This window comes from Anabas testudineus, chromosome 12, assembly GCF_900324465.2.
Source record: "Anabas testudineus chromosome 12, fAnaTes1.2, whole genome shotgun sequence".
Taxonomy (NCBI): Eukaryota; Metazoa; Chordata; class Actinopteri; order Anabantiformes; family Anabantidae; genus Anabas; species Anabas testudineus.
In genome coordinates, this window is record NC_046621.1 from 8907175 (window position 1) to 8919432 (window position 12258).

At 40.3% G+C, this 12258-nt stretch overlaps 1 long non-coding RNA gene across 1 annotated transcript in view; it reads right to left on the reverse strand.

Moving 5' to 3' along the window:
- Positions 1–831: 831 nt before the first annotated feature.
- LOC113157988 overlaps positions 832–12258 on the reverse strand; it is a 31390-nt gene continuing 19963 nt past the window's right edge. Inside the window, exon 3 of the long non-coding RNA XR_003298545.1 lies at positions 832–953. This is a non-coding gene — a long non-coding RNA (uncharacterized LOC113157988). The remainder of the gene's footprint in view (positions 954–12258) is intronic.

Below are 12258 nucleotides of genomic sequence, written 5' to 3' on the forward strand. Positions count from 1 at the left end.
CTGCCCAGTCAGCCCATTGATCTTTCATCAGCCCATAGTGTTAAAGCTGAAGGCATGAGGGAGAAGCTGGAGAGGCAGACCCTCTTTTTATGGCAGCCCGCTGGAACCTGCCTGGGATTGTTCCTGGTTTCCTCAGATTGTTTTTCATTTAGTCAGGGCGCAGCGCTGTGCTGCTCTGAGGAGATGAGGTGCAGGGTCGCACACAGTTAGAGGCACGTGTGACAACTACAGACTGGAAAGGTGGATACAATGACAGATCAGGGTGTCTTTGCTTTTCACTTTCTGTGTGTAAGCGTGCGTGTCTCACTTTTTGCTTGTAGGTTACTTTGAGTGTATGGGAAGGATTTTTCCTGTTATATAGCATAGATTAAACAACCTATAGGCCTGAGATTAGAAAGGTGGCTTTTCACCTGCAGTTTTAATAAGTGATTACCTTAAGGTGATTGAGCTATTCGAGACAGATATTTTTTTTGTGTTGTATACACTACAGTAAAACATAGTAGTCATGTGAATGTGTATTTTTAAGCAGAGAGGTCCAACTATTTCTTGTCTGAAGTACTGGCAATACACTCATAGAACAAACCACTAATTTAGTGGAAAGTGAAACATTATACTGTAACACTAATATTTCTCCACAGAATCCCAGACTATTAATCATAACCATTTTACATTAAGGAGAAGTATCAAGAGCTCTTAACGCAAATCAAATTTCACTAAAGGGGCTAAAATTACCTTCATCAATTTGCATGAAAGCCATGGTAGTGGTCAAGACATCCATGTGATATCCAATCAGACGGTCTAATCAGTATGTGGGTGTGGTCCATTGTATCCCCAACAGTATCCCATTGATCGAAGCTCCAGAGCTGAGCTGCAGCAGTTGTGCGGGGCCTGAACTTGGTCATCTAACTGATATGTGATATTAGGATCCTTCTTCGAGGCAGCTGCACTGGGATCTGGTCAAAGAGAAAGAGAGAGAGGGAAAAACTGACTACAGATCAGGAGATCAATTTTCACTGGACCGTGAATATTTCATGTAGAGACTTGCAGCAGACACACAGATGGGCTAAATAACTGACCAACAGCCATGTCCAGTCACAAGCATCTGAGATACAACTGACTGTGCATTCTTACATGTTCATCTTACTGTACAGCTTAGTGATGCTTTACTTATTTGAGCAAAAATAAAGACCACGTAATCTGTCCATTCAAACTTAAGTGAACAAGATCGACACAGGCAGTATGCAAAGAAAGTAATGTAATGTTAAACATTAACCAAAAAAATAGACCCTAGGCATTCCCCCAAATGCAGAACTACTTTGATGAAAATACATACTGCTGTAATGCTCCAAAAATATGTCGGCCGATCTCAGTAGTGTATGACAAGAGGATTCGTGTGAGAAGACGTTGCGCAGACACACACACACACAGACACACACAGCCACTTCAACCCAAAGGGCTGGGGTTAGGAGAATCATGTCTGGATCATGTTTATCATCCCTGCAAACATGTGGCCGATGTAAAGCTTTGATACTAGAAGTAGACACAAAGGGCAACATGCTCAAAAAGCGTGTGTCTACACACGGAGGAGACATACCTGTGTTCACAAGTTAAATCATTTGTTAATTCATACGTTTTATGTGCTCTTTGTCATTCCCACTAAATGGTGCAAGATCACAAAGTTTTGGAGCATAAATGTCTGATAATTCTAAAGATAAACTTAAATTATGACCGGCGTGAAAGGGACAGTAAATCTATCCAGAGTATCAGCGGTCACAATGCAACAAGACGACTCGCTCTCGCAATAACCCACACCTGACCCCTAAACCTTCACCCACAGAAAGGATGTTGTTTCACCGACTGCCTTCAAATACTTTCCTCTCGGAAAGACATCAGTGAAACTAGAGCTTGTCAGGCCCTGTATTTGTTTATTAAGTATGCTCTTGGACTGGCTTACTCCCAAGATGGCTGTAACTGAGAGATTTGTTCATGTAGGCATTAGGGCTGGCTATCAGTGGTGAATTATTTATTGAAAAAAATCTCCCCTTCCTTGAAGGATGAGAGAATATGCAGGGCTGCTCACCGACTCTGCCATATATTAGAGGAATGATGAAAACATTGTCAAGCACTGCACACTGACTGGTGAATTAAAAAAAAAAGTAAAGAAGAATCTCTGATTATGAAAATATAAAAAGTCATTGTTTGTGAAGTGGTTCTAGAAATACGATGACATGGCCAAAAGAAATTAATGTGTCAGCACCTCTGTCATATCGTAGTATATTTTGTTGTTGAGTATTTGAATATTCACTGAACATAATGTGATTTAGCACAGATTTTAATAACTGCTACACTATGTTATGTATCAGTTGTGTTTTCAGGTTGTCTAACCCTGTTTTATTTTTGTCATGCAGCTCATAATTTTAAAACTTTCCCAAAGCTGTGTCAACAAGTCTTAAAATGTTAAATATGTTTTTTTTAATGTATAAATGCTATCTTGTAGAATGAACATGACAATCTTCTGTGCGTGCCGTATCCTCACTGACAGGAATGTCAACGATTTTGCAAGAAGCAGTTGTTGCAAAACATGCTCTGATGGGACCTCCGACCACCGTTTTGGGCCATAATAAAAAATGCAACAAACAAAGACAGAAAATTGGACAATGAGAAGCTCAGTTACCGCTGATGTCACTGCTGCCAGATTCAAATCTCAAATGATTTGTTCAAATCAGAATAAATCACATTTGGTCATTTTCTCTGCTCGCTTTATGATGTTAGTTTTTGTAATCTGCAGCAGTGAAAGAGAAAGACATTCAAAAGGGGCCTGGCTATTGTCATTCAATGGCCCGAGCCCTTTTGGAAATCACTGCTCTCGATTTGCTCCTGCTGCCTCCGTCTCTGTATTCCCTTATGGCCGCACTAGATGGAAGGCTTCCTTTTATGTTGCACATAAGCCACCAGCCCCCACTTCTATTCAGAGTAACTTACACATGTCACAGGATGAGTTGAATGATTGAATGAGTCAGTGACAGAAGTAAAAAATTATTGCATGCACATTTTGTCCCTTAACTTCCAGTAGACGAGAAGAGGACTGAGAAAAATATGTAACTCTTATTTTAAATTTTACAACAAAATACAAGATGGGTTCCCACAGGATAATTTACAGCTAAAGATGTCTACATGTTGGTGTTTAAGCTAAAAGCTCTTCCATTACCAGAAGGAACTAATAATTGTGATCTATGCCTATTCACTCAGTAAATAATCAATCATGTTTACTTATTGTTTAAACGAGGTTATAAATGTAAAACACTGTCTCATATAGAGGCATATTTAAAGCCCAAATTATTTAATGTTCAGGAAATGTTTGTGAAAAAAACTCTTTTATAGGATATAAAGCTAGTTTAGATGCCATATGGAGACGTTTGTAAACTAATCTGAATAAAATCACTCTGACTCGGTGACCCCACCTCATCTAAGCGTTTGAATTGTCACACAAAAGGCCACTAAAAAAGGGGGCACGTGACCCATTTCTGTGACTAGACCCATATTTCAAGTATTAGGCAAACACTGCTATCAGTGAGTCAGCATTGTCAGGGAAACATAAAAGTGAAAAACAGTGCAGTGCAGGAAAGTTAAACCCATGGGAAGCACGAGACAACTGGGCAAACTGGAAAACTCTGTAAAATCTAACATTCGTGGAGGAGCTAAGCATGTGGATGTTGACAGCCTCGCATAATTGCAGACGTATTTGTAGAGCAACTTGCATGTTGAGATTCTAATTTGCAGAAATCAGGCAGAACCTCCACACTGTCAGTCCAGCACAGAGGGAGCTTACCCACATCAGTCGGGCATGAAATTCACTGGCTGACCACTGGACATCCTGCCTGCTCTGAGGCCAACAAAGTGACCATCGAAGCGATGTGCCCGTATCTGTGAGTGTGCATCAATGTGTGAGTGTGTGTGTGAGAAAGTGCTGAAGAGAAAAAGAAGACAAACGTGTGTGTGTGTGTGCCTGGGAGAGAAAAATACAGTAGATACTGATCCAATAAATAGGCTTTTTTTTTCCAAGTGTCCTTTTGAGACCGTTCTATTTCTGCTTTGTGCCAAATTATCACCTTAAAATTTGAGAAATATAAATTTTAAGTTATGTGGCTTAACTCGTTACTTTTTCTTACGTTTATGTTTTGTCTATTTCATACTTGAATTAAAGTTCTGAATCCTGTATTTTCTTTGTTTTCTTTGTTTTCATCCTACTATGGGTAGCTAAGAGTGTTAGTGTAACTATTATTTACCAACACAGGAACGCTTGTTTTAATATATAGGTTATTAAAAAGAAATAGAAATTTGATCCTGTACAGGAAACTATTCACAGGATGCACAAAAACCCTCAGTTACAGAAGTGTAACCTGTTGAATAACCTTCAAAAACTGCTGTCACCTTCATGTGAACAGCCATGAGCTGACGTGACACAAGTGACAATATGAAGTTGAGACACATCCACGTTGTAAGATCGTGCCTAAATGAAAAGAGAGCTATACGACAAGGCTGTATATATAAGGCTGGTGACCACGGAGTAACGTCCTGATGCTGACACTCTATCAGCTCTAATATGATTAATTGGATTCACCAGGTTGACAAGCTTTGGAACAAACCTGCTTACTCGTGGAAAATTTGAGAAAAGAGTATTTTAAGGATACTTCAACATGTTGTAACAACCGTACATAGTTGTTCCAGCAGAATTACTAATCCTATAGGTGGACAACCTCATCAGTTAGAGTAGGAACGCAGCAGGAGGTAAAATAGGGGTCAAAAGAAGTTGGCAGTGTGTGTGTGTGTGTGTGTGTGTAGCCTATTTCTAATGCAGCTCATTCTAAGACATCAGAGTCCTCATTTTAAAATGTATACTTGGGTCAATAGTCCCAGTTCAGCTTTTTACATAATCAAATGTTTACATCCTTAAATAAATAGATAAATATATATATAGCAGCATTCTGCCTGAACAAGACGTCCTGCTCCATGATCAGAACCTCTGGAAAGAGGTTTGTGGAGAAAGAACCTGTCATCTTGTTACAAATGTCCCTGAGCAGCCTCTCAAGAGTCCCAAACCCGCAGCCATGACTTCAAACGCTCGTCAGTATTTACATGACCGGGAAGTATCCAGAGACGTGTGTGCGTGTGTGTGTGTGTGTGTGTGTGTGTGGGTGTGGGTGTGTGTGTGTGTGTGTGTAAATGGCTAGGAAAAAAAAAAGAGATGACCAAGCAGAGCCATCCTCGCTCCTGTAACACATGGCTGCTGGGTGCGTCTTGCCTGTAGCGTGTAGTTTGTGTGCGCCAGGCGCCGAGGAGCATAATCTGTTTATAGTGTGCGCGTTGATGGTCATTTTTATGATGTTGTTTAATCTACAGTGGTGGAGGGGGGGGGTGGGCTGTCTAGCAGAGCCCCAGACAAGCTGGCTCCAGTGGCCATCTCTGTAGGCTATATGCTCCTCTGTTTGAGCAGAGAGACAGGTGTAAATCTCTCCTGCGATCTTTACTCTGCACTCTCTGCGACACTCACCTGAAGGTAAATAAATGGTTTATGGCCAAGTAAATGAACCACCTCTCTCGGCTTGTGGGCTTGTGCACAGGAAGAGAAAACCCCCGGGGTAGTTGTCATCCTCATGGACTGAGTTGTACAGGGAAATTATTGCATAGCCTGTGTAAATGTTAAGGCATCACGATTGGTAAACAAATAGGATGCAGTATGATTTATCAAGAAAATTTAATATTGAATTGTTTGCTTAATAAGAATAAATCAACCTCATCTCATATATTATTTAGAACAAATGTACTTAATTTCAGGAAATATTGAAATAAGTATATAAAAGTCTCAAACTGAGCTGCGTTGATAAAATATATTTTGGAGTGATTATCCTCCCATCCTCATATTTACTGGTAGAGGTGTTTTGCTTTCAATATGTTTTGATCCCCAAAGGTGATTTTCACTATTCCACAATCCCATTGCAACATTGTCATGCGGCGTCCGACATCACGCAAAGAGTGTGTGTGCATGTGTGTGTTTGTAATGAGAGCGCAAAAGAGAGGGGGGCCATTATGCTGCAGTTTTGTAAAGTAGGTCTGTGCCACTCTTGATTAGGGATTGTTCGCAGTAGATGGTGGCAGACATGAGATAATGAGGTCCTGTGATAACGCGGGTCTCCTTTAAGTTTTTCCCATGAATCGAGGCTGTCGCCAGTCCACAAAACGACCCTGTGTATCGGCACCACGCTACTCGCTTCTCATTTGTCGAGTACAAAAGCTGATCCACCCCAAATCCGCACTAACAAACCGGGGGCCGGGCGCAAATCATATAATGTTCAATCATAATCACCTCCCCACTAATTAACTGGAATCCCACCTTATTCTTAAATACAGTCACCAATTAAACTGCATGTATGCCAAAGGTCTCCGGGGCCACACTCGGTCGCCAGGAACATTTGTGAAGGTCTGCAGCTTCACTATAGGCAATGGATCTTATTAGGTGGCTGACCTCAGCGAGGAAAGGTTGCAGGCTTTTTCACTGCCCTGGGTTGGAAAACTAAGAGGTTTCCTAATCGGATTTTAATTGGTTGGTTGCTGCTTGTGTCTTCTCCGTGTGTGCAGCGGGATGAAGCGCATGTTTGTATTTCAGCGCGGACTCTTAAAAAAAAAAAAAAACGCAAAGCTGAGAAGTGAAGTGGAGGGATGCAATCTATTATTTATCCTCTATAATCAGCCTCAGTTTTTGTTTTGTTTTGTTTTGTTTTTTTTTTATAGAGAGAGCGACACATGCAGAGGTCAAATCAACAGGTGCTGCCAGCGTCGACTATGGCTTTTCAAACATGAGTATTTCTGTATTTTAAAAGTTAAAATGAGCTTTGTGTCGCTTTTAAAACTTTTGGTGGGAGAAAATAAATGTATGAAAGCGACCAGAAGCACAAGTGACCAGTAAACAAGTTTTGTTTCCTTGTGAAAACATGCCCACGCTTCTTTTTCTGGGGTTTTTTTGGCACAGATTGCGCCTCTTCCGTGCTTGTGCGACGTTACTGTAGAGTCCTATAAGTTGAGCCAACCAGGTTCAGCTTACGTTCACAAACTCCCCCTCATTACCCCAAAACTGTCTTTATGCAAAACACGTGTAGGGACTTCAATAAATGAAAGCACAGCTCTTAACCGCATCCTACTTATTTTGATTTTCATGTGGGTTTCGTGTATTGTCTAACTTAGTAAATACGGCCTGTCTCATATTTCAAATGTCACAAGTCTTTGACGACTTGCAATCTGAACATGAAAAAGGCAGCAAAAGGCAAACAGCTAGTAAAAAAAAAGAAAGAAAAAAGGTGGCTCTAACTTGAGTCACGTTTAACTCATAATACATCTAAAGAAGAAGGTTTTTTTTTATTATTCCACGTTTGGACAAACAGCCGAAAACTTGTAGTTTTATGTTAAACCTAATAGACTATTAACTTTAACCTGTTGTAGGTTTTTCAATTCCCATATACCATACACACGCTGATCACCAAGCTATTTAAACACCAGTGGCTGCATTATATTAATAGTGTCCGGTGTAAATAGACAATAATTAAAAAACTATTTAAATGAGCTTTTAAATTCATGAGAGGGATGGTTTGAAAAGATTTGTTTCCTGATCTACAAAATCTGCACTTTCCTTAGCAACTGCCAACAACAGCTGTGATTTAGTCTTAAAAAATATTAAGCTAATCAATTTATAGACAGTGCATGAATATCAAATATTTTTAATTTTCTAATTGTCAGATAGGGAAGGAGAGGAGGGGGCAGGCGTGAATCTCTCACCAAACAACTTAACGCAAAGCTCCACACCCAGCCGAGGGTTCTGCAAACATTTACAAGACATTATTACTTCAGCTGATGTTGGAGGGACCCATCAAGATCCAGCACAGACAAACACATGCGACACTCAGCTGACCACTCATCTTTGCCACACTCACTTCAAATTAATCGTTAAATCGTCCACGAACGCACTTCTGCAGGACAATGAAAAATAAATAGTCACCATGTTACTGGGATATTTGTGTCAATCGATGAATGTTGAACAGATAGAGTTTCAAAAATATTCACCTTTCACCATAGACAGTTACCACCTGTTGCTTTTATTTATCAGTGTGCTTTAAAAAAGAAATCTGAGAAGCTGAGTGAAATGAGACAGGTATATGTTGAGACGTGTGGCCTAACATTTAATTTTTAAAAATGACTGCTAGACTTGTTTTTATCATTTAAAAAATGTATCCCTACAAACATTCATGCTGAGTTTTCTGTATTCAAAAAAACTTTTCCTTTTTTTTTTTAGTTTAATAAAATAAAAATAGGAATTTCAGATTTACTTTTAACTTTTAACTTTAACTTTCTGAGCTAAAATCATTATTTCATTATGTATAATTCCACATTTTCCCACAGTTGGCTATTAAAAGGTGACAAAATAAGTATCTGTTTGTAAAAAAACACAAAAATCATTTTACCTTTAAGTCTCCTTCAGGTTAATTCTATAACTACTGCTTTACCTAAACAGAGTAAAACAAAAATAGTGGGATGTGGTGCGGAGAAATCCACTCTGAAAAGAGTGGATTATGGGCTCAGGCCTGCACGCAGCACCTGTAGGGAGTGGCTGGAGAATCCTTATCAAAATAACCCAGAAAACGTAACCCAGCAAGTCGGCAACGAGGTTCAAGAGGAAAAATGACAGACCACCTGAGGCACAAATCCGGGAAGACCTGGTTTACCTTAAGGGGAACTGACACCTAAGTGAGTTTTTACAAGGTCATTTAGGGATGACGTGTTCTGAAGTTTATGTGGAATAACTGTGCTGCAAAAGTTCTTAAGTGCATTTAAGAAGATCCCTTGAAGCTACAGCCCAGCTATGATGTTGTATATCTGTGAGCATACACCACAATGACCCGAAACCTCCTTATTTCCCATTGAATGTCTATCGTAGTACTTACCATGGGTTTACTTTAAAGATTGGTATTGCACTTGATCCATTTACCTCAATCACCACTCTTGGTAACAGAATGTCTGATTGTGGGGCAGAAGGACATAAAAGACATGTATTCAACCATCCCGTCAGTGGAAATCAGTGCTGGTTTCTTTTACCCAGCCTTTCAGACTGCATGGCACTTGCTTTTCCGCCTATGGTTTTCCATTTCAAAGCCCTCTGTCTCCATGTAAATGCCAAAACACAGTAATCCAATCTGACCCCATTGCAAATTTTCCAGAAACTATTGGGGGGTAGTGGGGTTGACATGAGCCACGCACTTATCCCACTTAACCTCTAGAGAAAAGCCACCCTAACCCCTCAGCCCAAGATTCCCTTGGTGGAGGAATGCACTGCTTTATACCACTCTCTGCTTAAAAGCACTGGGTCTTGAGGTTGGACTCAATAGGAAAACCTTGTAACTTCATGAGACTGTAAAGTCAAAGCAGTACAAAGCTGATGCTGCTGGCGGAGAAGTTAAATGGGCAGCAGACACCCACATTAGAGCACCTCCCTGCCCACTGTGCATCTTGCAAACCTAAATACTTTTTGATTCAAAATATCCCCTAGCTGAAGTCTCTCGTGAACATAGCGGAAACATATTTATACTGTGCTAACTTGATGACAAATAACCTGAGGATTTCTCTTTGTTTCCCATTTGCTTTTGTTTGCATTTTTGCATGCAAAACTGGTTCCAGTCAGATTCACAGTGCACAGCATTTAAAGGGGAAAGATGCTTATCTACCATGTTGGCAAGTGGTGGCACGTAAAGCAAGCTAAAGACTTTTGACACATGGTCCACATCTGAGGCATTTACCACGAGCATCTTACGACGATCACACAGCTTGTAGCTGCAGAGAAAGCCTGACGGCTGTTTATGGGGTTGAGCAAACAAATCCCCTGCATTATGCTCTACAGGTGATGCATGCCACTGGACTGGTTTGTTTTAATAGTTTTGTGCGTGATGTACCTTTGAAAAGCAGCTGTTCAGTCCTTACTCTATTCAAGAGCAACAGGCGATAATGAGCATATCTTATTTTGTGTGAGGAAGAACCATTATGTTGCCATTTTGCAGGCTTCTGGTTATGTGAAGGTCAAACCTACTTATAAAAAATAACAACTCATATAAGATGTGACATGATATTTTGTAAAATATCTCAACATGTTTTATCTTGATATACGAATAGATTTTCCAGTAACATTTTAAGTTACACTTCTGTGACTTTCTGTTGTTCATAAAGATTACATTTGAAATCCGTATTTCCATATTCTCATAATGAATCATAGCTAAACATGTCACTGTTTACGTTTCAATTGTCTCCTACTTAACTACGTGGTAGTAAGTTAAAAGTTATGAGCTTCTGTCACTGCTGATGAACAACCGTAACCAAGGGGGCGAGCGTCCTTGTCAATCTGCAGTCAATGCTGCCATCAGTAAGCACATCCCCTAATTAACTAAAATTGTTTTTCATCAATACCTATAACTGGCCGGTGCAGGAATTGATGAGAACAAGGGTTGACTTGACTAAAAATGCCTGACAGGAACAATTCATCGACAGGTAGAGAGTTTATCATTCTTCAAGCCAATTGACTAAAACGTGCGTGATTCTGGAAAGTGCATTTTACAGTCTGCGCCGTTTGGGGGGAAATATGGCTTCAGCGGATCAATTGTAGCCCCACCTAAATCTTCAAGGTACATGATTTGCATTTAGAAAGTCATTACATTGTCAAAGGAGCATCTTCCCCCTGCTTTGTGTTGGGATATCCATAATGAAGTTTGGAGTCATTGTGCTACTTGAATATTCTAATCTTGTAATGTTTCCTTTGCCTATCATGTCATGTTAGGGCTGACGACTCTCCAGACAATCTCCTCCATTCAGGAGTGGAGCCACCAAGTCTGTCCTTGCTTATCATTAACAATCTGCAAATAAACAGGACAGCATACATTACATCACTTGCAGCTCGGTGATCAATTCCAGGAATGTCTTTGAAGCTTTGCTTAATGAACCTACACAGTACAGCTGCTGTGTGCAATGAGGACATTGATGCTCCATAACCCATGGCTGTAATGCAGGTTTTTCTTCATTGATCATGTTATGCTTTATATATTTTTTAGCACTTACTTGGAGGTTAACTCGTGAGGACAGTGCCGCACGATGTTTTCATACATCAAACAAGTTCAAAACACAAGCTGCCACCCCGTACTGTCAGAAATCACCCACCCACATGCGAGTGAGAAATTTTAGAGCCTGTCCAGTCAGATATACTGGCCCTTTTGATTTTGATATGCATGATCGCTGTGGATGTATAAAAGGGAAGCGCTGACAAAGTTGGCTTCATCAATCAGTAGTGTCAGCTTCAACCTTTTTATAGCCTCTTGGAGTCCCTGAGAGCCCTAACCCTGTAAAAGTTTATATAGTGTATTGACCATTCTCTACTTGCTTAGCTAATGAAGCCAGCTTAGCCAAAGAGACCGAAAGGCTGCTGCCGTGTCAACACTGCTACCTTTGATGACACCTTCCACTAAATGAAATGTGCTGCTAATGGGGATGAGTGTTTAAAGAAGAATAACCCCCAGTAATTGACACAGACCTGACCTCACTCGCACAAAGAGAAGGATGGAAAGCCCCAGGTAGGCTGGGTGCAGGCAGCACAGTGATTTGGGGACTTGTGTGTGTAAGTTGGGGAAGAGTGAATCAGTAGGTAGGGAAGTCGTCTACGAACAGGGTTGGTGGTTTGACTCCTGGGTTCCAGACACTTCGCCACATGTTGAAGTGTCGCCTAAAGTCTAGCTGCCTGGTCACAAAGAATTCCCCACAAGTGAATTAATAAAGTATCAATTAATAAAGTCATTAGTAATATTATTATTATTTAAAGGTTTAGCTTTTATCTTCAGATCTGCTCTATGAACAGTGTGCAAAAATGCACAAAACATAATTTCCCTGTGTACTTCATCTGAGGAATGTGCGGTTGACACACACACACACACACTCTCTCAGGTGTTAGAGGGGACTAACTGTTCTTATACAACACTAGTGGCAATGAATTAAGTTTCCACAATCAGCCAGTGTAACACCTACATCACTTGTTTTAAACGTTTTAAATATTAGAATGATACAGTTTGGATCATTTTTCAGTTGTCAAACTATAATATTGCTGGAGACATGCAAACCACTGATAGACATATTGACATGATTCACAGAGGCCTAATACGTCTATTGTGAGAATTTGCTCTA